This window comes from Eretmochelys imbricata, chromosome 3, assembly GCF_965152235.1.
Source record: "Eretmochelys imbricata isolate rEreImb1 chromosome 3, rEreImb1.hap1, whole genome shotgun sequence".
NCBI classification, from domain to species: domain Eukaryota; kingdom Metazoa; phylum Chordata; order Testudines; family Cheloniidae; genus Eretmochelys; species Eretmochelys imbricata.
The window spans coordinates 113,684,090-113,709,931 of record NC_135574.1 but is presented as its reverse complement, the minus strand read 5'-3'; the positions used below and the strand labels follow the sequence as shown (position 1 = coordinate 113,709,931).

The 25,842-nt window shown below is 43.6% G+C and overlaps 1 protein-coding gene across 1 annotated transcript in view; it reads right to left on the bottom strand.

Moving 5' to 3' along the window:
- The window catches only part of PPP1R14C (protein phosphatase 1 regulatory inhibitor subunit 14C), a 71,224-nt gene that overhangs the window by 45,038 nt on the left and 344 nt on the right, over positions 1-25,842 (bottom strand). The window lies entirely within an intron of this gene.

Below are 25,842 nucleotides of genomic sequence, written 5' to 3'. Positions count from 1 at the left end.
CTCCTCGGCTACCTTGGTAGTCATCCCCCTATTTGTGTAATAAATGAATAAAGAATGCATGAATGTGAAGCAACAATGACTTTATTGCCTCTGCAAGCAATGATTAAAGGGAGGAGGGGAGGGTGGTTAGTTTGCAGGGAAGTAGAGTGAACCAAGGGGCGGGAGGTTTCATCAAGGAGAAACAAAGAGAAGTTTCACACCGTAGCCTGGCCAGTCATGAAACTGGTTTTCAAAGCTTCTCTGATGCGCACTGCGCCCTCTTGTGCTCTTCTAACCGCCCTGGTGTCTGGCTGCGCGTAACCAGCAGCCAGGCGATTTGCTTCAACCTCCCACCCTGCCATAAACATCTCCCCCTTACTCTCACAGATATTGTGGAGCACACAGCAAGCAGTAATAACAGTGGGAATATTGGTTTCGCTGAGGTCTAAGCGAGTCAGTAAACTGCGCCAGCGTGCCTTTAAACGTCCAAATGCACATTCTACCACCATTCTGCACTTGCTCAGCCTGTAGTTGAACAGCTCCTGACTACTGTCCAGGCTGCCTGTCTACGGCTTCATGAGCCATGACATTAAGGGGTAGGCTGGGTCCCCAAGGATACATATAGGCATTTCAATGTCCCCAACAATTATTTTCTGGTCTGGGAATAAAGTCCCTCCCTGCAGCTTTTGAAACAGACCAGAGTTCCTGAAGATGCAAGCGTCATGTACCTTTCCCGGCCATCCCACGTTGATGTTGGTGAAACGTCCCTTGTGATCCACCAGAGCTTGCAGCACTATTGAAAAGTACCCCTTGCGGTTTATGTACTCGCCGGCTTGATGCTCCGGTGCCAAGATAGGGATTTGGGTTCCATCTATGGCCCCACCACAGTTAGGGAATCCCATTGCAGCAAAGCCATCCACTATGACCTGCACATTTCCCAGGGTCACTACCCTTGATATCAGCAGATCTTTGATTGCGTGGGCTACTTGCATCACAGCAGCTCCAACAGTAGATTTGCCCACTCCAAATTGATTCCCAACTGACCGGTAGCTGTCTGGCGTTGCAAGCTTCCACAGGGCTATCGCCACTCGCTTCTCAACTGTGAGGGCTGCTCTCATCTTGGTATTCATGCGCTTCAGGGCAGGGGAAAGCAAGTCACAAAGTTCCATGGAAGTGCCCTTACGCATGTGAAAGTTTCGCAGACACTGGGAATCGTCCCAGACCTGCAACACTATGCGGTCCCACCAGTCTGTGCTTGTTTCCCGAGCCCAGAATCGGCATTCCACAGCATGAACCTGCCCCATTAGCACCATGATGCATGCATTGGCAGGGCCCGTGCTTTCAGAGAAATCTGTGTCCATGTCCTGATCACTCACGTGACCGCGCTGACGTCGCCTCCTCGCCCGGTATCGCTTTGCCAGGTTCTGGTGCTGCATATACTGCTGGATAATACGTGTGGTGTTTAATGTGCTCCTAATTGTCAAAGTGAGCTGAGCGGCCTCCATGCTTGCCTTGGTATGGCGTCCGCACAGAAAAAAGGCGCGGAACGATTGTCTACCGTTGCTCTGACGGAGGGAGGGGCGACTGACGACATGGCTTACAGGGTTGGCTTCAGGGAGCTAAAATCAACAAAGGGGGTGGCTTTACATCAAGGAGTATTTCAGGCAGGACTTCACGGAGGGTTCCAATAAGAAATGGTACACCTAAATTATTGTTCTTATTGGAACAATGAGGTTAGTCTGGCCTCTGATTGATACATGGCTAGATTTACCTTTCTGCACCTTCTCTGTGAGTGACTGCAGTGTGACCTAGAGGAATGAGTCCCCTAGACGGGCAGGGGTGGGGGGGGGGAGGGGGAAGCAAATGAGTACAAAACAAATCTGGTCTGTTTCTTGTTTTGATCTACTCCATCTATCTTTTACATCTTTGGCTGGCAGCAGACGGTGCAGAAGGACTGCATGCCATCCACATCTCATGGCTGCCAGGCAGAAGATGATGCAATAGGACTGCTAGCAATCCGTATCGCCTGCCTGCTCACCATAAGACGGTTCAATAGGACTGACTGCAGGACTGAAGAGAATGACCTGGTCGAGTCACTCCAAATTTAGTCCCTGCGCCCATGTCTGCCCAGGCGCTCCCAGCCAATGTGGCCAGGAACACCTCGGACATGACGAGGACGGCTACCAGTCGTACTGTACCATCTGCTGCCAGAAGGCAATGGGTTGTTGCTACTGTGTAGCAATGCAGTACCACGTCTGCCAGCACCCAGGAGACATAGGGTGACGGTTACCTGAGCGGGCTCCACGCTTGCCGTGGTATGGCGTCTGCACAGGTAACTCAGGAAAAAAGGCGCAAAACGATTGTCTGCCCTTGCTTTCACGGAGGGAGGGAGGGAGGGAGGGAGGGAAGGGGGGCCTGACGACATGTACCCAGAACCACCGTGACAATGTTTTAGCCCCATCAGACATTGGGATCTCAACCCAGAATTCCAATGGGCAGCGGAGACTGCGGGAACTGTGGGATAGCTATCCACAGTGCAACGCTCCGGAAGTCGACTCTAGTCTCAGTACTGTGGAAGCACTCCGCCGAGTTAATGCACTTAATGCACTTAGAGCATTTTCTGTGGGGACACACACACTCGAATATATAAAACAGATTTCTAAAACACCGACTTCTATAAATTCGACCTGATTTTGTAGTGTAGACATACCCTTACATGGGTATAACGACATCGCTCAGGGGTGTGAAAAATCCACCCCCCTGAACAACACAGCTGTACTGACCTAGCCCCTGGTGCAGACAGTGCTATGTTGACAGCAGAGCTTCCCCTGACAACTTAACTTCCACCTGATTAAGTGGACTGAACGGAGAAGCTCTCCAGTTGGCATGGTCACGTCTTCACTAAGGGCTAGTCTACACTGGCAATGCTAAAGCACTGCTCAGCAGCGCGTTAACATGGCACGTGTGGTTGTGGCAGGGCACTGGGAGAGAGTTCTCCCAGCGCTCTTAGGAAAAAAAAGCGAAAAACCACACCACACCACCTCCACGACGGGCGCGGCTTCCAGCACTGGTGCACTGTCTACACTGGCGCTTTACAGCTCCAAAGCTTGCTGCACTCAGGGGGGTGTTTTTTCACACTCCTGAGCGAGAAGGTTGCAGCGCTGTAAATTGCCAGCGTAGACAAGCCCTAAAGAGCTGCACCAATGCAGCTTTTTTAGGTATAGACCTGCCCTTAGTCTCTCCATCTCTAAAACTGAGGTAATATATTGGTAGCTCACAAGAACGTTCAGGTTTAGTTAATTAACATTCGCAACCATTTTGAAAACTTTGCACTGACCGTGCTTTAGAACAAAACAAAAACACACATTTAGCCAGGAAACAGGAACAAAAACTACTCTGTGTACAAAAGAGCGGAGTTAACACTGTTTTTAGAACCTTGTCTTTACACAGTTTGATTGTTCTTAACTGTATAAGAACAAAAAATAGTCTGTTAGTGTATTTTTGTTTATATATTTGTATTAATGTATTTTTGTTTAATCACACAGGGGACTTTTGGTTTTTAAAAGACAGAAAAGATGTGTGTGTAATATTGGCATTTAAATGGACCAGTAGAATTGGAAATTCTCACCTCATTGAGATGACCGAGACGGAGAGGGTAAATTTCTACTTTTACTGTTGCTATTTGATTGCACAAAGTTTTCTCCAAGGCAATGTTAACACAATAGCAGCAGGTTGCAACAGAGTGCAAACCCAAGACAAAAGCTTGTCTATCAGGCAAAAGCTTATCTTTTCTGCCAAATGAAACCTTAGTATTTCTATAATATTCAGCACAGAGCCAAATTTAGGACACCCCAAAGTTATAGAATGGAATTGTTTTTGTACCCACAATTCTCCTCCCTCTGATGTTAAGTTATCACTGTTGGATGCAGTGATAAATACTGGTGTGTGAGGGCAATGGTGTGGCTTACTGCAAGGGGAAGGAGGGAAGAGATGAACAAAAAACAGAACTAGTACTTTCCGCTCCTCATTTGCCCTCCAGGTAACTTCTGATCCCACTCATGAGGAAGAGATGCTGCATTCCCTCTCTGCCACCAACAGCCTCAACCACTTCCTGTATGCCAGAAGATCAAGTCATCTCTCAGACTTTCCCAGCTACCAAGCACGCCTCATCACACCAACAGCAGGCAAGCCTCCAACTCTTCTCCCAGAAACATCTATAATTCGGTTATTCATCAATGCAATGAATCTGCAACATGCTGAAAGCGGAGAACTTGGGTGCACCATAAATTAGATTAAGTATTTCTTGGATTTGTTCAGAATTAAAAACCTCATTTTTGTTTTTGAAGCTTGTGCAGGATTTCCTTGTATGTCTTTTGTGGGTTTATTAAATATGAAGTCAATAAAGAAATAAGATTTCACAGAGTTCCACTTAAAAGCCTCTGTGGTTCAAGATTTTTTAGCATAACTGTTGAAGTATAACAAGGGAAAGGAAGAAATGAGATTCAGGATGTTGATCAGGGCTCACATGAGCCAGAACATGGTTTGGCTCCAGAAACCCTCAGAATAAATTAGGTTCTGAAAATCAGAATGTATAGTTAGATGCCAGCTGTTTATTAAGTATTCTGCCTGGGAAGTAACTGGCAGATGCTTCTGTAGCTAACCTCAAGACGCAAGCATATTCCACATTTAACATGAGAATACTAACCACAAGATTATCACATACATTTTCCTTAGTAGCCCTAAGATGTTCAGTCAGCATGGGAAATCACAGCAGCCATTAGATGCTACTGATATAATGCAGTCAGCACAGCAGAGCTAGGAGCCTTGAGCCCCAGACACTGAACTTCAGAGGAATTACTCCTCACTGTGGAGTGCTTCCAGGAACTGGTCCTAAATATTGTTTCTCTTTTGAAGGAAGACACAATAACCCCCTATTAATCCCCTCTCCACTCTATGCCTCCACCCATATACCTGCAATATTACTAATATCTAGTGTCAGTGGGCATGCCTTTTCAAATCCTGATCCCACTGGTTGATGGTTGGGTCAGATTTTTAAGAGGTATTTAGGTGCTTAACTCCCATTGATTTCCAAATCTGACCTTCAGTAATCTTGATTCAGGCCCTTGATCCTTTAGTCCCTCAGATTCTTTAATGAGCAGACAAGAGGGGGAAAAAATTGAATTCCAGCACATCTAGAGATCTGATATTAAAACAATTATAAGCAAAGTGCTCTTCCAGCGGGAAGCAAGCAGGCAAATAAGCATCTATTGGTGTATCAGGTTGCTTTTATTTCTTATGTATATTATATTTCCTATTATAAGATATTCCAAAACTAGGATTTAGCTTGACAAGGGGAAAAAGGAAGTCAGAAAGGATTTGATTGAGGTAGTTGAAAATAAGGGCATAGAAAAACCGATCCATCCTCCCTTTATACCCTGTCCCTTCACAGGTGAAACCAAGACAACATTAAGTTTAGAACCAATAAAATGAAGCTCTCAATTGTACAGTATGTAGTCAACCTGAAGGCAGTTGTGGATGCAAATACTGTGGTTGGATTCATTTATGTCTAACAACATTGTAGCTCTGCAAAACAAGTGATAAATTGACCAAGTCTCAAGCTTCAAGATGTAAGCCAATTTCCTACAGTGTTTCAGGAACACATTCTTCCTACTCTCATGCAATACTGTATACTTAAGGTAAGTCCGTTTTTGCCTTCCTCAAAACATGAAATATTACCTAAACAGTGACAAAATGGTGGCCTAGCCCAAACAGTAGGCTAATCTGAGTTAACAGCATTTGCAATATTACGTGGATATCTGAATACACCAATTTCCTGTCTTTAAATTAACTGTCTAATGGAGAAAGATCACATCTGCCGAACAAATATTAAGAGTATTTGCACTACAACATTACAGAGCAAGTCAACCTTCTCAAAATAAGTCAACCTTCTCAAAACTTTAACTTGGGCGTGGTGACTAAAATATTAGTCCTGCAAGAGTCTTTCCTGCAAAAGAGCAATGGTGGCAGAGGCTTATAACGGTTCTATCTCCTCAAGAAGCTCAGAGTTCAAACACCCAAATCAATAGTTCCAGGGCCAGCTCCAGGCACCAGCTTTCAAAGCAGGTGCCTGGGGCGGCATTCTGTGTCCCACGGTGGCAATTCGGCAGCAGCTCCGCCGCTCTTCTGGGGGCAGCGGCAATTCGGCGGTGCCTGCTTGGGGCAGCAAAATTGGTAGAGCCGCCCCTGAATAGTTCCTACTGTGAGGTGCTGAGCACATTCAGCTCTGCAGGATTGAGCAAAGAGGGTTCTCCACAACTTGAATGATCAGGCCCAGAATTTGCCATCTGATTATGAGCCATCATCACGGTTACCAGAGAAATAAATCCAGCATGTCTCATACTGTCATCTCTGGCATATATTAAAAAGATTAGCAAAAATTCCACAATCATCTTATCAAAGAGTCTTTAAAAATAATCTGTTTCAGATAAAAGAGATAAATGCAGGGTTTGGTGCACCTAACAATTTGCTTAACTTTCAAAACCTATTATTAACTATCTAGAGAAAATTGTAGTATTTTCACAGTAATAGAACTCTAGATCATTGGGTAAGTATGAGGAGCGAGCTGCCATCCAGTTACAGCAAGGTTTCAGCTTCAGTCTACTGTATTACAACATTAGCAGTGCTAGATATTCTATAGTTTTAATTACTCAAATGTCCAAACAACTTCACTGTTTTTAAAGAGGTCAGTAACAGACACAAGTGAAGGAATTGTAGTCTACTTGGTGTATTTCTATTGTTGCCTGAAAGGATCAGAGCATGAAATTGCTAAATGAGCAGTAGAGGCATTGAGCTACAGCAGATCGAGGAAAATAAGGAGGAAAAATGCAGAATTTCTTAACCAGCCCCACAACACTGGTAGTCTCAGGAACCATTTGTCAAATTCAAGTAGTATCTTCTAAGCCAGCGGTGGCCAACCTGTGGCTCCCCAACCACATGCGGCTCTTTAGAGGTTAATATGCGGCTCCTTGTAAAGGCACCGACTCCGGGGCTGGAGCTACTGGCACCAACTTTCCAATGTGCTGGGGGGTGCTCACTGCTCAACCTCTGGCTCTGCCCCCACTCCACCCCTTCCCGTCCCCCCCATCCTGAGTCTGCAATACCCTCGCTCCTCCCCTCCACCCCCTCCCAAGCCTCCTGCACACCATGAAACAGCTGATTGGGAGGCGTGGGGAAGGAGGGGGAGGCACGAGGCGCTGGGAGCGGGGGAGCTGATGTGGGATGCTGACGTATTACTGTGGCTCTTTGGCAATGTACACTGGTAAATTCTGCTCCTTCTCAGGCTCAGGTTGGCCACCCCTGATCTAAGCAAATATCTCATCTTCTGGTAAAATAATACAACATGCTAACCCTATTCTCAATTGTTACTTCTGTTAGATAAAGCCACTTCAGTGCAGATACGTGGTTTTCCCATTCTCATCCTTCACACAAAGCAGAAACATTTCAATATTAATGTTTATGCATGTTGTACTCTTTAATTCACACTTACACACTAATACTTGGAAAGCATAATAAAGTTCTGAACCATCACAAGCCTTCTATGACAGGATGAAGTAATCCGCATCATTATACTAGTAGAATGATCCCAAGAATTGTTACAAGGGCATCCTACAACCCATACCATGCTCTCCTGGCAGTATCTGGGGAAACCAGGATCATCCATGCTATGTAAAACAATTCCCAACTCTGGTCACATGCTGTAGAATCTGTAGAGACTGCATCTCCAGAGGAACACAGAGATTTAAATGAAATAATGATTTTAGATAACAGGATTAAATGACCATTTGTACTGTGGAAGTGAGACCAAGCAGACATCCAGAGCCTGGAGGACTGGATTTCAGAACAATCAACCAGATGTAGTGTTGGGGGTGAGAACTTCAGCCTACAGTCAGTAGGCTCTAATTCACAGAGATGCTGGAAAGAATGTGAAGGAGCACAGTGCTAAATCTGAGTCTTTAAATGGTCTGCCTTCCCCTGTTAATTTCTCAGCCAAGTCTTTAAATATTAAGTTAGGACCTTGATTTGCCATCATTCTTTCTATTTTCAAGTGTTGCGAAGTGGTTCACAGCTATATTGGTGGGTAAGTTTCCCATGGAGTCCCAATCAAGACCAGAGTCTATTGTTACTTAAGAGAACTCAACCCAGTTCTATGAAAAGAGAGTAATCTACTACCGTACCTCACTTATCACTAAGTTTTTTTAAGATACTTGTACATCATTTTCAAGATCATCATGTAATCCCAGCCACAGAACAAACCTATGATGTTCATAGTGATGCCATCAAGGCCCCAACCACAGAAAGAGGTGCGTGTGCAAGGTAGACCTTTATGATGGAACGAATTCTTTTTTACTGCAGTGGGACTCCACTCCCATATAAAAGGTGTAGACAGCTACATCCCTTGATGACCTCAGGTCTCATGTTTGTGCCATTGTAAAGTGTGTGAGGAAAGTGCATTAGGGAAGACCCCCAATACCAAAAAACAATTTAGTCGGGCATTTAGAGTCTACATAGAAACTTATAGTGCAACAGGAAAGGAACATGAGGCTGAACCGATTTGCATATTATATGCTATTACAATTACCCTATTAACATTTAAATCAAATGCAAAAAGCTTACAGTTACTAGAACGTAATACTGTTGAGACAGTCAGATAAGAGGATTTTCACGATGCAGCACTGACTGTGCTGTAATTCTGTATTTATGGAGTCCGGCACACACAAAATTTAAATTTACAATCCTCACATTAGCAATGTACTCAGAAATGCAAGATGCCTTTTATTTTCAGAACAAAAACTGCACTATAATAGACTAATAAAATCACCTATAAATTAGAGCCTTCTGAATAAGAGTAAGAGATAAGAAAGCATTAGAGAGACATCATAGCAAACATTTAGTGTGCCACTTTTGTACTGGAGCCAGAAGGGTGTTTCACTGGATTAACAAAGCTATCAATTATGTAATAACTGAAGTCCACACACAAAACACTGACTTCCATCAAGGTTTAAGTACACTATCTCCACTACTGGTAACTACCATACAGACAAAACAGATACAGGTCATAGACACAGAAGGCATTTTGTCAATTCCCTGCAAATAGTTTGGATACTGTATTGAACAGGTTCCTAGAATAGCATGATGGATTTTTAAACAAAGGATTTTATCAGTTACCAGAATTTAAGTCAATTTATGATCTACAATCACCTTAATGAAGATTTGTACCCCAATATGTCCTCAGACTCATGCTCCTTTGTTCCAAGAACACTATTATCTTTAATAGTTAAGTTTATTTAACCTTTGAAATAATTGCTTATAAAGTGACAGCCAGTACATGCAGCAGATACAGGATTTTAAATTTCACTCCCTTTCTCTAGTGCTGATAACCTCTAGAAAAATCACTTGTGTAATTCCACTCTGTGTCATACTGGGGTTGTGAGACTGCCAACATTTTAGGCCATGCAACTAGCAGTTGAACTGACAGATGGATAGTAATGGTTTAAACTACTCAATTTGTAGTGTCAAGTTGAAGTTTCTCGAGCTCAGTGGGTGGGTGGCAAGCGAGATAGAAGAAGGGGAAGATGAGAGAGAAGTACTCTCTCATGGTAGGTAAGTAAGATGGAAGTCTGCAAGAAGAATAGATTGATACTTCTGCTGCTTTGTCATCTTTGGAGACTCAAGAGAAGTCTGCTATTCAGTTATGCAAAGCAATTCTTTGAGAGCATAGGAAATGAAGAGATTATCTCTAGTGTACAGTGAGATTGTTTGGAGATTTGTTTCCTGGTCAGGGTCCAGGGACAGCATCTTTTCAAGAAGCACCAAATACACAGTGAGCACTTCTAGACTACAAACAGGAAATTCACCTGTATCTGCAAACAATAAATGAGTACAGAATCAGATTATTCACAGGACAAACCTGAAACAATTCACTATTTGGAAAGTGAGATTTTACTTCTATTAGAATGTCTTCTTACCCAGATACCAAGTCTATTTAAAGACACTTCACTTGTGCCTCATAACTGGAGTCTGTTATGCAATAAACATTTTCTTCATTTAAAGAAGGTTATTTTTGTTTCAAATATTTGTTTCAGTTGCAGAATTTACATCTGCTTATATGGCAAGATGAGAGGACTGGAGCAGATTCTGCCCTGACTTGCACCCTGTTAAATGCAATGCAAGTCAGCACAAAATTTGGTTGACTGTCTTATAACAGAAATAGCTTTACATTTCAAGCTATCTACCTAAAGGCAGACCAAAAAAAAAAAAGCTTATAACTATGACTACTTACAGATGTTGTTTTATAACAAGTACAATTATATACTTAAATAAGTGACTCATCTTTTCCTTGCTTTGTCAAAAGGCAGCCACACCCCACCACAAAGAGCAAGACCTGTATACTCTAGAGTGAGAGAGGAAAAAAGGGGAAAAAAAGATGAAGTAAATTAGCTCTCTAGTTTAACTAGTTCTTCTGTGGACCATCAGTAAATAGGGATTTCATCTGCATGGGAAGATGATTAAATAAAGACAATGAAAGTCCACTTTAAAGTCTCAGAAGCAGAAGTCAAGGGCACTTCTTACATTTTAAAGTCATGGTAATGATCAGGATGCTGAAAGGGCAGCAGAATTATACAATATTTACATGATTTAAAATACAACCTTTTCCTGTGTTCCTTGAGGGGGCAACATCTCTAAAGTTACACACACAAAGAAAAGAGGAGATAGCTGAATGTTGTGTTCAAAGCCAGAATTAAAAAACCTTGTTTCCAGATTTTCAGAAGTTTAGTTAGCACATTTACATAAACAAAAAGAGACTGAGAAACCATTCCTGTACGTTTCTAAGACCCTGCAAAAGGTAGGTGAGTGAGCTCAGCACCTCTCTAAGGAAAAAGTGTATGTTCCGTTTAGATACTTAGGCCCTTTTAGGCCAAGCATGGTACGTGCCTTTAACTTCATGGGAATTTAGTAATTGCTTCACATATCTTAGAGTGTTGTTAACCTGAGTATTTAACCTTTGTAAAGAGCCCTGATCGCAGCACTCAATTCACTAGCACAGATCTGTTCAGTAGTAAGTGGGGGCAGTATACTATGAACTCTAGGCCATTCCTGATCGGTTTTCTAAAGGAGGTCATCTTAGATGACTTCATTTCTAGTGCTGAGTTAAGTTTTTCTGAGAGATGTTAAAAAAAAAAAAGTTGAATGGATAGTTATTCAAGCACTGGGTTACTATACTAAATTCCTTGAGGAAAAAAAATTCAGAGCACCTAGCTACTTACTCATATCTGAGTAAATAATTTATTCTCCCTCACTCCACAAATTATTGCTAATGCGTCTCATTTTCTGGCCACATCCATTCTATTCAAGAATGGATACAGACACCAATTAGCCTGGGGAGAGTGGGGTGCCACCCAAATTAAAGGGAATCTCTTCAAAAAGACACACAACTGGCACTAAAATTTTTATATCCTAGCAATATTTTACCCAACAGGGGTCCAAACCTCTTTGAAATAAGAAACTCTGCAAGAAAAATAAAGAATATTTCAACCATTGCTCCAAGAACAGGATAAAGAGTACACCATACCACATCAGCCCATCAAATCCATTTTGCTAATTTGCAATGTCAACAAAAACAGCACAAGTGACTTCAACGGGGATGGGATGCGCCAAATAAAATAAACAAACAAACGTTTTACCTAGATGTTGCAAACACTTCCATTTACTGTTCCTGCAGATGCAGAACAAGCAGATTGCTGGTAACCATAGCAACCACCTCAGACAGTTAAGGTCTGCATAGCACAGACATAGTGGCAGGTGATGGTAGGGGCTGAAGCAGACAGAAGACCAGACGTGGACAGGAACGCAGCCTCAAAATCCCAGGCAGGCACCTTGTAATAGCGGAGGTAATCAGAGATGTACAAGAAGCTTTGGCTCACGAGCCGGTGAAAGCATATAGAAATTGATGCAGTGTGCCATGTTCAATGGTGCAGCACATACCATATTATCTCTGGGTACCTGTTAATACACATTAGCCTTGACTAGTGTTTTGTTAATGAGATAGGGACTAGAAATCGCCGTGAATGATGACATTAAAGAAATATTTAGCAGTACAATAAGATCAATAGGGCTCATCTCTAAGACCTGCCCTATTCAGAGGAGATTGTAAATTAGTAACTGTATCTTTAGTAGTAGTATTGTGGTAGTTTTAACTTGCTCCATTTCGGTACTGTTCTTGGAAAGGGTTGATGATGGTTAGTATGGTTAAGACCAAATCCTTTATTCTGCTCAGATTTCCTTCCCGCCCTATCACCATAGTATGAGCGCCTTCCAGAAACCCATTAGGCAACTCAATTAGCATCTGTCACATGTGGTTCCCCCACCCTCCCTCATTATGTCTAGAGGGAGTGTTACAAGAGGTTTTGTTGGAGGTTCCCATAACTGTTTTATGTCTGCTGTGCTTTGTGTTTACTATAGAAGGCAATATGGAAAAGGGCACATTACACTTGGAATGGAAAGTGGTAAGATTTAAAGCAGTTCTTTGACCATTTGGCAGTCTGTTCCCCACCTCTGCATGGGCCTCCCAAGAAATCTACATCTACACTGACAAGCTTCACCCTTGTGGCAACAGCACAGCTCTTTTATCCCCAGGAAGCCAAGCTGGACACATGGAAACTCCTTCATCCTGGAGTTTTAGATTATTTTAGGTATCCGAGGCCCAAGCCATTAAGCACTTTGAAGATAAAGACTAAGATCTTCACTTTGGCTATGTTCTGTAGGGACAGACGTAGTGTATTTATGTTAGTGCATAGTGCTGAAGAGACACGTTACTGCATTTTGTGCTAGCGAGAGTTTCCTCAAGGGCTGATTGCTGTAGTCCAGCCAGGAATAGACACTTATTACTGAGATTGGTCATAGTCTGCTGGGATAGGACACAGTCTCCTGGACAACCAAACCACCCTTTCTTCCAGTTCCCACAATATGAGCAAGTCACCTGCATCATATTATACCTACCCTTGCTCCTCTGAGATCACAAGGTTGTTTTTACAAAACAAACAAACAAACAAAGTAACTTAGATATGATAAATCTGAATAATACAACTTCCATTTTTTGGTCAAATGCATGCCAGGCAAGACAAGGTATCTTATCTATATCCTATCTATATCTTACTACCTGTTGAACCTTACCCCCCAAATCAAGGTTTAGAACAAAACATGAACAGGCATAAAATAAATTCTGTGTTGTTCTAAACTCTACCAAAATTCACAGTCCATTTCATGGTCGTAAGATTTCAAAAATTGTAAGTGTCATGATTTCAGCTATTTAAATCTGAAATCTCACGGTGTTGTAATTGAAGGGATCCTGACCCAAAAAGGAGTTGTGGCATGGTCACAAGGTTATTGTAAGGGGGGGTTACGGTACTGCTACCCTTACTTCTCTGCTGCTGCTGGCGGCAGCACTGCCTTCAGAGCTGGGCAGCTGAAGAGCAGCGGCTGCTGACTCGGAGCCCAGATCTGCAGGCAGAGCTGCCACCAGTAGCAACACAGAAGGATGGCATGGTATAGTATTGCCACCCTTACTTCTGCCCTGCTGCCTGCCACTCTCCAGCCACCAAGCACTGAAGGCAGCAGCACAAAAGTAAGGGTGGCATGGTATAGTATTGCACCCTTACGTCTATGCTGATGCCGGCAGAGCACTGCCTTCAGAGCTGGGCACCTGGCCAACAGCCTCCACTGTCTGGCTGCCTAGCTCTGAAGGCGGTGCAGAAGGAAGGATGGCAATAGTGCGACCCCCCCCCTAAAATAACCTTGTGACCACCCTGCAACTCCCTTTTGGATCAGGATCCCCAGTGTGAGAAACCCTGGTCTCCCCTGTGAAATCTGTATAGCATAGGGTAAAAGCAAACAAAAGACCTGATTTAACAGTCTGTGATTTCATGGCCGTGAATTTGGTAGGGTCCTACTTATTACAGATATACCTGCTGGGAGAAAATACCACAGCACAGAAAGTTACTTATAGAACTGACCTGATCATCTCTGAAATTGTCCCAGAGACTATGTGTAAAATTTTAAATCTGGTGGTGAACATAAGGCAAAGGCAAACTATGCATATGGAAATCCTCACTGGTGTAACTTACATGGCCACCAGCCAGATGGTATAAGTTACACCAATTTTGATTCTTTTATTCATTTGCAGGTGATTCTAAGGCAGCGTCAGTTACAAAACCTTATTCATCACCTACAAATTTGGTCAGGGGTTTTAAAGGTGCCAGACTTGTGGAGAAAGATACTCCTACAAAAAGATTTAGAGCTTTTTTAAAAAGAAAGAGAAAGAAAGACATTGCAGAGGTTGAAGAAACTGACCAGAATGAATTTATACAGTATTAGTCCAGTGAGGGCCACTAAATCTTGTGCTACTAAAGGCTAATATGACTTAAGCACTACATTTTCACTTTACTGATTCATTAGTAAATATGTATGTAGTTTTGGATAATTTAGAACAGAGGCATTCAAACAATGGGGTGCCCTTCTCCCTAAGGAGGAAGGAGTGTGCGCCAGGATGGGGCACTAGTTTCCTGTCTTTTGGCCAGGGATTTAGTGCTCCTGGAGCATCACTCCAACCCCAAAGTAAGTTCTGTAAAGGCTCTTGGTGTCACTTTCCTCCCTGTTTCTGGAGCTTGGCCACTCATGCCAGGGAAGAGTCACTGCAGATGTGGGGTCTCTGTAGCTAGTTGGGTTGGGTCCCAAGGGGAGGCAGGGCCCCATGCAATCCCTGCCCATGGTGACATGCTGCCTCCTACATAGTGCCCATACAGCCAACAAGTAACCAGCTGGTCTCAGCCAGTGACAGCTCTACTTCACCCCCAGCTCCACCAGCCCCAAGGACAATGATGGCACTCATGGCAGAGGCCACTCCAGCTACTAGCTCAGCACCCCCACAGACTTCTTGCTATGCCAGACCTATGTGGAGCGCAAAGTGATGGCAACCTTGAGTGCTAAACTCTTGACTCCCTGCACACAGATTCTGTCACCCCCACGCAGCTGCAGGTTAGCAACAGGAACACTCCAGCACCTGAGCCCTCCATGCATCCCCGTTGTGTCCAGCCCCCCCGATTCACTGGACACTCGCAGCATTCACTGCTTCCAAAGAGGCAGTACAGCCAACTTGCCAGTTCCACCTCAGAGCACCATTCCATTTAACATACGGCACTTGGGTATGTTTACAGTAAAAAAAAAAAGTAAAAGTTTGTTTAAAACAGTATAACGATTCAGGCAATAGCAAATAGAAATATTGGAAACAAATTGTTACATATGGTTTAATTTTATAACAGGCATTCCAGAGTCTAGATTTAATAAGATTATCATATCTAATGTAAATATTGTTCACCAGCATTTTCTCGCCTGGAAGGCTGCGATCCCTTTTTCATGAGACAAGCCATACTGTCAGCTTGTCACCGCAATGTAGAATGCTCTCACTCTCTTTGCAACCCCAGATGTATCAAAATAGTCTTGATTTTTATTCATAAACTGAACACTCTCCTGCTGTGTGTTCTTTCCTGTAGATTTTGTGATAACTTGTCGATTTGACAATCTTGATGAGCTGGCAGCCCCCAATGCAGGTAGACTTACATTGGGAGACACACAATACACAAAAACCAATCAGAGAGATAAGCGTCTACTACCTCCTGCCTGACCAGAACCTGTCCGAGGCATGTCACCTCCAGGTGACCTGCTTTAACTTCAAGGAACCTAATTGCTAGTACAGATTTTTACCTTCTTAAATATATTCCATAGATACATTTTGCAATGATTATGACCACCAGTGGGCTACTGGCTCTCAGTAGAGACCTTACATGCCCCTTTTTAGTGCATTATGCTGCATATGCTCAACCCAGGAGATACCTGTAAAACTGTGTGCCCTCAGCCACTTGGCACAAAGAGGTTTGACATTATGATTTCCTAAAATGTTTGTGCAGTTTTATTTTAGCTGCTGTGATTTGTACTCTTTTTGAACAGATCTGTGAGAGAACATGAAAGGTGCTTTATGAACTAAAATTAGTACCTTTGACACTTATATACTTATTATAACTACATTGATCAAAGCCCTTCTACTCTTGCAAAGCATAGGATTATATTTTAGGAATACTCTTATTCTTGCAAAGCATAGGACTACAACAGGGTTCAAAAAAGAACTAGATAAATTCATGGAGGATAGGTTCATCAATGGCTATTAGCCAGGATGCACAGGGATGGTGTCCCTAGCCCCTGTTTGCCAGAAGCTGGGAATGGGTGATGGGATGGATCACTTGATTACCTGTTCTGTTCATTCCCTCTGGGGAACCTGGCATTGGCCACTGTCGGAAGACAGGATACTAGGCTAGATGGACCTTTGGTCTGACCAAGTATGGCCGTTCTTATGTTTTCATTCTTTGCGTTGTCTTAGTAAACTATGATGAGGTGCAATTGTTTTGAGAGGTTTTTTAAGCTTAGGGAGGCTCATTATGACAAATAATAAGAACCCCTGATCTAGAGTAATTCACGTAAGTGCCAGAGGTCACGTGAACAGGAGTTTGAGCTGGGTTCATATTTGAGTTTTTAAGGCCAGTCATCCTGAGAACCCGGCACAACTAAATTGGTGAGTGGGTTGGATCACCTTGGATTCCACTGGACCTTGTTTCAGAGCACCTTTACTTGAAATGCTTCAACCTCAATCCTACTCTAAATTCTTTGGCCCTGCAAAGTTTGCTTTCAAAATAGCCAGCCCTTTACAAGCCATCCCTCATCCCCAACATAAACAACTCTAAATGATTGTTTACATATGATTCGTCTTCCTAAAGGCAACTCAAGTTTTGTATGTTGTAATCGTGGCAAGACGTCTCTGAAGAAAAATTGATGTTCTAAAGAAAGCTTTTCATTATCCAGTTTAACTTAAGGTTTCAGTTTAATAAAAAAATTGAGAGGTTTTCAAAGTCACAAACTTCTTTTAAAAACCCTGTTCTCAACTCCTCCTATACCCTGTGTTCTCTCAAGCACTGACAGCAAGACACAGGACCACATTTCAGGCTTCAAATAAAGGGACACTTCTGGTTTTTGAAGTATTTGTTTACCAATGAGTCTTACTGTAATTCATTAGAAAGAAGCTATTTAAATGGAGATCAGTGGGCGGACAGCAAATTTACCCAGTCATAATATTAGAGTCCAAGATTTATTTTGCACACATTCTCTGCACTAAGCTACAAAGTACCCCTCACCTCCCTACTTCTGCTTTTCCCAAGAATGGATGGTAATTACTCATTTCCACCATCAGTGAAAAATGGAAATGCTGAGTCCCTCAACAGACTAGAGAGGAAACATAACCATTGACTTGCTATTCCAGAATTATCCATTCCACAGCTAGTGAGACATTCTGGAGGATTAAAATTTCAGAATCCGAGCATCACCATATTATGAAATTGTGCTAGATCTTTCATAGAAGCTAAGCTGACCAATTCCTCCCAACCAGCTTTCACTCACAGTTAGTAATAGTGTGATTAAGTTTCAATACAGGAGCTACAGCCAAACCTAAAAATAATTTAAGCAAAAAATCTTACATTATTCATCACACTTGCCACCAGACTATAGATATTGAATATTATTTTGAATGTTGACAGCCTAGTAATTGTTTAGCCCTTTGACTACTGCCATCAACTCTGAAGGTATGTCTACACAGCAGCTACACATCTGCAGCTGGCCCGTGCCAGCCAGCTCAGGCTTGCAGGGCTGTTTCATTGCTGGAGCCCAGGCTCTAGGACCATGCAAGGTGGGAGGGTCTTAGAGCACGGGCTCCAGCCAGAGCCTAGAAGTCTACACAGCAATGAAACAGCCCTGCAGCCCAACCCCCGCAAGCCTGAGTCAGCTGGCATGGGCCAGCCATTAGTGTCTACTTGCTGTGTAGACATACCATGACACTACACAGTACCATAAGTAGAGCCCTACCAAATTCACAGCTATGAAAAACAAGTCACGGACCGTGAAATCTGGTCCCCCCCGCGACACTCCCCCTCCCAAACTCCTTTTTGGGTCAGGATCCCTACAAGTACAGCACCATGAAATTTCATATTTAAATAGCTGAAATCATGAAATTTACATTTTTAAAAATCCTATGATCGTGAAATTGACCAAAATGGACCTTGAATTTGGTAGGGCCCTAACCATAAGGTAACTGTCTAGCAAGAGCTGGGGGAAACAAGACATTAACCTAAATTAGTATTTCTAATCTAAGTTTAACACCATTTTCTTCAAAAACTTAAGTAAATTCAACAGATCTGAAATGAGCCAGTCATGAGAGTTTGCTAAAGAACAAGAAGCTTCAAGAGCAAAGTAGTTATACATTTATCTTTCCATTTAACTGTTAAAGTTTTCTATAAGAGATCCCCTGCTCCTCTCAGACCAAAGGTGAATGCTTTTTTCCCACCATCTGGGGCTGGGAAGATAATCTGTCTGAGGAAAAAGAAAAAGGAGTACTTGTGGCATCTTAGAGACTAACAAATTTATTTAAGCATAAGCTTTTGTGAGCTACAGCTCACTTCATTGGATGCATGCAGTGGAACATACAGTGGGGAAATTTTATATACACAGAGAACATGAAACAGTGGGTGTTACCATATACACTGTAACAAAAGTGATCAGGTAAGGTGATCAGGAACAGTCAGCATGGATTCACTAAGGGAAGGTCATGCCTGACTAATCTAATCGCCTTCTATGATGAGATTACTGGTTCTGTGGATGAAGGGAAAGCAGTGGATGTATTGTTTCTTGACTTTAGCAAAGCTTTTGACACGGTCTCCCACAGTATTCTTGTTAGAAAGTTAAAGAAGTATGGGCTGGATGAATGCACTATAAGGTGGGTTGAACGTTGGCTAGATTGTCGGGCTCAACAGGTAGTGATCAATGGTTCCATGTCTAGTTGGCAGCCGGTGTCAAGTGGAGTGCCCCAGGGGTCGGTCCTGGGGCCGGTTTTGTTCAATATCTTCATAAATGATCTGGAGGATGGTGTGGATTGCACTCTCAGCAAATTTCGGATGATACTAAACTAGGAGGAGTGGTAGATACGCTGGAGGGTAGGGATAGGATACAGAGGGACATAGACAAATTGGAGGATTGGGCCAAAAGAAATCTGATGAGGTTCAATAAGGATAAGTGCAGGGTCCTGCACTTAGGACGGAAGAACCCAATGCACTGCTACAGACTAGGGACCGAATGGCTAGGCAGCAGTTCTGCAGAAAAGGACCTAGCGGTGACAGTGGACGAGAAGCTGGATATGAGTCAGCAGTGTGCACTTGTTGCCAAGAGGGCCAATGGCATTTTGGGATGTATAAGTAGGGGCATAGTGAGCAGATCAAGGGACGTGATCGTTCCCCTCTATTCGACATTGGTGAGGCCTCATCTGGAGTACTCTGTCCAGTTTTGGGCCCCACACTACAACAAGGATGTGAATAAATTGGAGAGAGTCCAGCGAAGGGCAACAAAAATGATTAGGGGTCTGGAACACATGACTTATGAGGAGAGGCTGAGGAAACTGGGATTGTTTAGTCTGCAGAAGAGAAGAATGAGGGGGGGATTTGATAGCTGCTTTCAACTACCTGAGAGGTGGTTCCAGAGAGGATGGTTCTAGACTATTCTCAGTGGTAGAAGAGGACAGGACAAGGAGTAATGGTCTCAAGTTGCAGTGGGGGAGGTTTAGGTTGGATATTAGGAAAAACTTTTTCACTAGGAGGGTGGTGAAACACTGGAATGCGTTACCTAGGGAGGTGGTAGAATCTCCTTCCTTAGAAGTTTTTAAGGTCAGGCTTGACAAAGCCCTGGCTGGGATGATTTAATTGGGGATTGGTCCTGCTTTGAGCAGGGGGTTGGACTAGATGACCTCCTGAGATCCCTTCCAACCCTGATATTCTATAGTTCTATGATAAGGTGAGCTATTACCAGCAGGAGAAGAAAAAAAAAAAAGCCTTTTGTAGTGATAATCAAGGTGGGCCATTTCCAGCAGTTAACAAGAAGTTTAAGGAACAGTTCGGGGTGAGGGGGGGATAAACATGGGGAAATAGTTTTACTTTGTGTGATGAAACATCTACTCCCAGTCTTTATTCAAGCCTAATGTAATGGTGTCCAGTTTGCAAATTAATTCCAATTCAGCAGTGTCCCGTTGGAGTCTGTTTTTGAAGTTTTTTTGTTGAAGAATTGCCATTTTTAGGTCTGTAATCGAGTGACCAGAGGGAATGAAGTGTTCTCCGACTGGTTTTTGAATGTTATAATTCTTGACGTCTGATTTGTGTCCATTTATTCTTTTACGTCGAGACAGTACGGTTTGGCCAATGTACATGGCAGAGGGGCATTGCTGGCACATGATGGCATATATCATATTGGTAGATGTGCAGGTGAACGAGCCTCTGATAGCGTGGCTGATGTGATTAGGCCCTATGATGGTGTCCCCTGAATAGATATGTGGACACAGTTGGCAAGGAGCTTTGTTGCAAGGATAGGTTCCTGGATTAGTGGTTCTGTTGTGTGGTGTGTGGTTGCTGGTGAGTATTTGCTTCAGGTTGGGGGGCTGTCTGTAAGCAAGGACTGGCCTGTCTTCCAAGATCTGTGAGAGAACGATGGGTCATCCTTCAGGATAGGTTGTAGATCCTTGATGATGCATTGGAGAGGTTTTAGTAGGGGGCTGAAGGTGACGGCTAGTGGCGTTCTGTTATTTTCTTTGTTGGGCCTGTCCTGTAGTAGGTGACTTCTGAGTACTCTTCTGGCTCTGTCAATCTGTTTCTTCACTTCAGCAGGTGGGTACTGTAGTTGTAAGAACGCTTGAAAGAGATCTTGTAGATGTTTGTCTCTGTCTGAGCGATTGGAGCAAATGCGGTTGTATCGTAGAGCTTGGCTGTAGAGAATGGATCATGTGGTGTGGTCTGGATGAAAGCTGGAGGCATGTAGGTAAGTATAGCAGTCAGTAGGTTTCTGGTATAGGGTGGTGTTTATGTGACCATAGCTTATTAGCATCGTAGTGTCCAGGAAGTGGATCTCGTGTGGACTGGTCCAGGCTGAGGTTGATGGTGCGATGGTAGAATTCCTCAAGGGAATCTTTTCCATGGGTCCAGATGATGAAGATGTCATCAATATAGTGCAAGAAGAGTAGGGGCATTAGAGGACGAGAGCTGAGGAAGCGTTGTTCTAAGTCAGCCATAAAAATGTTGGCATACTGTGGGGCCATGCGGGTACCCATAGCAGTGCCGCTGATTTGAAGGTATACATTGTCCCCAAATGTGAAATAGTTATGGGTCAGGACAAAGTCACAAAGTTCAGCCACCAGGTTTGCCGTGACATTATCAGGGACACTGTTCCTGACGACTTGTAGTCCATCTTTGTGTGGAATGTTGGTGTAGAGGTCTTCTACATCCATAGTGGCTAGGATGGTGTTTTCAGGAAGATCACAGATGGATTGTAGTTTCCACAGGAAGTCAGTGGTGTCTCGAAGATAGCTGAGAGTGCTGGTCACGTAGGGCCTGAGGGGGAAGTCTACATAGCCAGACAATCCTGCTGTTAGGGTGTCAATGCCTAAGATGATGGGGTGTCCAGGATTTCCAGGTGTATGGATCTTGTGTAGCAGATAGAATACCCCTGCTCAAGGTTCTAGAGGTGTATCTGTGCGGATTTGTTCTTGTGCTTTTTCAGGGAGTTTGTTGAGCAGATGGTGTAGTTTCTTTTGGTAACCATCAGTGGGATCAGAGGGTAATGGCTTGTAGAATGTAGTGTTGGAGAGCTGCCTAGTAGCCTCTTGTTCATATTCTGACTTATTCATGAGGACGACAGCACCTCCTTTGTCAGCCTTTTTGACTATGTCAGAGTTGTTTCTGAGGCTGTGGATGTCATTGTGTTCTGCACGGCTGAGGTTATGGGGCAAGTGATGCTGCTTTTCCACAATTAATTTGCAAACTGGACATCATTACATTAGGCTTGAATAAAGACTGGGAGTGGATGTGTCATTACACAAAGTAAATCTATTTCCCCATGTTTATTCCCCTCCCCCCGCCACTGTTCCTCACACGTTCTTGTCAACTGCTGGAAATGGCCCACCTTGATCATCACTACAAAAGGTGTGTGTCATGTCGTCCCCCCGCCCCCGCTCTCCTGCTGATAATAGCTCACCTTACCTGATCACTCTCATTACCGTCTGTATAGTAACACCCATTGTTTCATGTTCTCTGTGTATATAAAATCTCCCCACTGTATTTTCCACTGCATGCACCCGATGAGGTGAGCTGTAGCTCACAAAAGCTTATGCTCAAATAAATTTGTTAGTTGCAAAAAAATAGGAGTACTTGTGACACCTTAGAGGATACAGACTAACAGGGCTGCTACTCTGAAATCTGTCTGAGGAGTTAAAGTTACAATGGTTTGTTTGGTTTTCACTAAATTCCCACCTATCCCCTTCCCTCAGTTGATGATGCAAGTCCATGTGTCAGATTAGTTAACACCTTTGAACTTAGACATAGACATAGAATATCAGGATTGGAAGGGACCTCAGGAGGTCATCTAGTCCAACCCCCTGCTTGAAGCAGGACCAATCCCCAATTTTTGCCCCAAATGGCCCCCTCAAGGATTGAACTCACAACCCTAGATTTAGCAGGCCAATGCTCAAACCACTGAGCTATCCCTCCATTTCTTAATGAGGGGAGCAATCTAAGACAGCTATAGTAAGAAACTAGTTTTAAAATATAGCTGTGCTGATTTTGAAGATGCATGTGTGTCAGATACCCACATCCTGGTTATTCAAACCTCACATCTAATTTAGACATCAGCACTTCAGGCTTTTCCTTCTTTGTTGACAGGCACTCCTGACCCTGGGGTGAAATCCTGGCTCCACTGAAGCCATTGGCAAAATTAATATTGGCTTCAGTCGACCCAGGATTTCACCTCTTCTTCAGCTTTTGTTCTGACGTGATCCCTAGGCAGAAGTTGACATGGTATACAGGAAAGGAAGGGCAACGATGGAACTTCAGCTGAGAAGTGTCTAACTTTGAGACCTTGTAAATGCTGAACTATAACCCTGAGGATGTGGGGGGTTGCTTTTTGTGGCGGGGTTTGGTTTTGGTTTTTTGGAGGATTTTTATTTTACCTATGCTTTACCAAAAGACATTTTAACTAAGGAATCACTCACAGTATATGTTGTCCTGCATAGTCTTCAACAGAAACCCTCCCATTGCAAAAGAAAGTGTTTTGTTCCTAACACAGGACCTATTACCAGTTTTGCTGTGCCACAAGCTTTTGTTATCAACTGCTTCAAGGTAATAATGCAAGATCAGTATGCTGAACTCTCTCATCCTACTGCCTTTATCATCACACATATTTACTAGTTTTATTTAGTGGCAAGTTCTCTGGGGCAAGGGCTTATTTTTAAAATATTGTCCAGAACTGAGCATAACATCAGCACATAAATGCAATCTTCAGAATTGCTGCTATAATGTTCTGACAAGACTGTTGTATCCTACAGTATATGTATACTATATATTTTACCATATTAGCACAGCCTCTATATATTCCCCAATTTAATATATTCACTTCATTTCTGTGAATACAGAAAAGTGAGGAAATATGTAAGGTAAAGAACGTTATTAAATAAGCACTTAATCTATGTTTAATGTAGTAGGAATCAAGCACTTGTTTCTCCATTTATTCTGAAGAATATGTGTAATATGTTATTCACTAACATGATGAGCCTCTGGAATGCTTCTCTTTTGTTCCCAAGCTACAACCAATTAGTCTCCAGTAAAGTGAACAATGCTAAAGGCAGCAGTCAATATCCAACCATTGCTATTCTTTCTACTAGAAGGCTGCCGAATACAAAACAGACTAGACCAGAGTCTCATTTAATAGGCCCATACATACAAGAGACCTAACATATTCATACTGTAGCCTAAAGAGAAAATATCCTCTTTAAAGAACACTGCCCCCACAAAAAGTCACTCAAGTTATGCTTGTCAGAGAGAAGCTTTCTTATGTTTCTGCTAGCTTTCCCTCATGCAATTACTTGGTTAAAAGAAGGAATGGGTTTGGATACCATCCTAAATTTTAAAAACATGTTTTAACATACAGCTAAGCATCAGTTATATTATAGTCATTCAGCAGCATACTATGTAAACTAAACATAACAAACTTGCTGCTCTATATAATGTTACTTCATAGGATGACAGTATTCCATTCAGACACACATGTAAGACAAGACAAGGTGGGTGAGGTAATACCTTTATTGAATCCACCAAGACAAACACTTTTCTTCAAGAGCTCTATAAAAGCTCTAAAGCAGGGGTGGGCAAACTTTTTGGCCCAATGGCCACATCTGGGTATGGAAATTGTATGGCAGGCCATGAATGCTCACAAAATTGGGGTGAGGGCTCTGGCTGGGAGTGCAGGATCTGGGGTAGGCCCAGAAAAGAGGAGTTCAGGGTGTAGGAGGGGGTTCCGGGCTGGGGAGCAGCTCTGGACTAGGACTGAAGAGTTCAGAGGGTGGGAGGGGGATCAAGGCTGGGGCAGGGGGTTGGAGAATGGAAGGGAGGCAGTCTCCAGGTGGTGCTTACCTTAAGCGGCTCCTGGAAGCAGTGGCATGTTCCCTCTCTGGCTCCTATGCAGAGGCACAGCCAGATGGCTCTGTGCGCTGCCCCATCCACAGGTGCTGCCCTTGCAGCTCGAGCAGTGCACAGAGCTGTCTGGCTGCCTCTAAACATAGGATGGGGGGGAGGGGGAAGTACATGCCGCTGCTTCTGGGAGCTGCAGAACGCATGCTTGGAGTGGCCTTCAAGCCTGCTCCCCACCTGGAGCGAGGCAAGCCCCAGACCCCGCTCCCCAGTGGGAGCCCAGGGCCCGATAATGTGGCCTGTGGGCCATAGTTTGCCTATCCCTGGTCTAAAGCATGCCTCTCTCACCAACCTCACCCACCTTGTCTCTCTAATACCCGAGGAACCAACATGTCTCCAGCAACACTGCACACAACCCTAAGACAGGAGGTAGCCTAAGTAACTGAAGCCAGCCCACAATTACGTCGTTTTTAAACCCCTTAAGTCAATTTGTACTTATAACCCCTTTATACAGCAAGAGACAGGTTTAGCGGCAGGAGGATCAAGGCCAGCTTACTGCATGCCAGGTATATGATTATCAATAGCAGTTGAACAGAAGGCTTGTTTTTCCCCATCCCTCTCTGGGGGATGGCCGGCGAAAGGGAACAGAAAAAAAGAAATGATCACCTTCACAGAAATCAGGGCTGCTCAAAATCAATACAAACCAGACTTCAGCCCCTTTGCTCTACACATGTCCACTAAACATGTGTTTTAAACACTCACACAGGCATCCTACAACCCCCGCAGTTGCAAAAAAGCCCTGGGCGCCTCTGCAGGGACTATTCCCGCGGAAAGATAGCCTTGCGACGAAATTAATTAAACGGCTTAACAGAGGGACATGCATCTTGCTTCAGCTTTACGAACATAAAAAATGAGAGGGAGGAAAGGGGGGCGGGGACACCAGAGTTGGGAATGTCATTTAGAGGTGGGTTTAAAAAAAAACAAACTAACAACGTTTCCAATTAATCAAACCATAGACAGGCGCAAAAGGAAAAAGTTCAACCACCCCGCCCCACCCCCCTGTGTCTCCAGGTAGAGTTCTGGGGGGCGGAGGCACGGGCAGATCTCACACACACACAGCCCAGAGAGGGGGAGCCCCTCTCCGTTCACACACCTCGGCGAGTGCCTGCCTGCCTCCCGCGGCCAGCGGGGTGCGGCGGGCGATGGCCCACACGCCGGG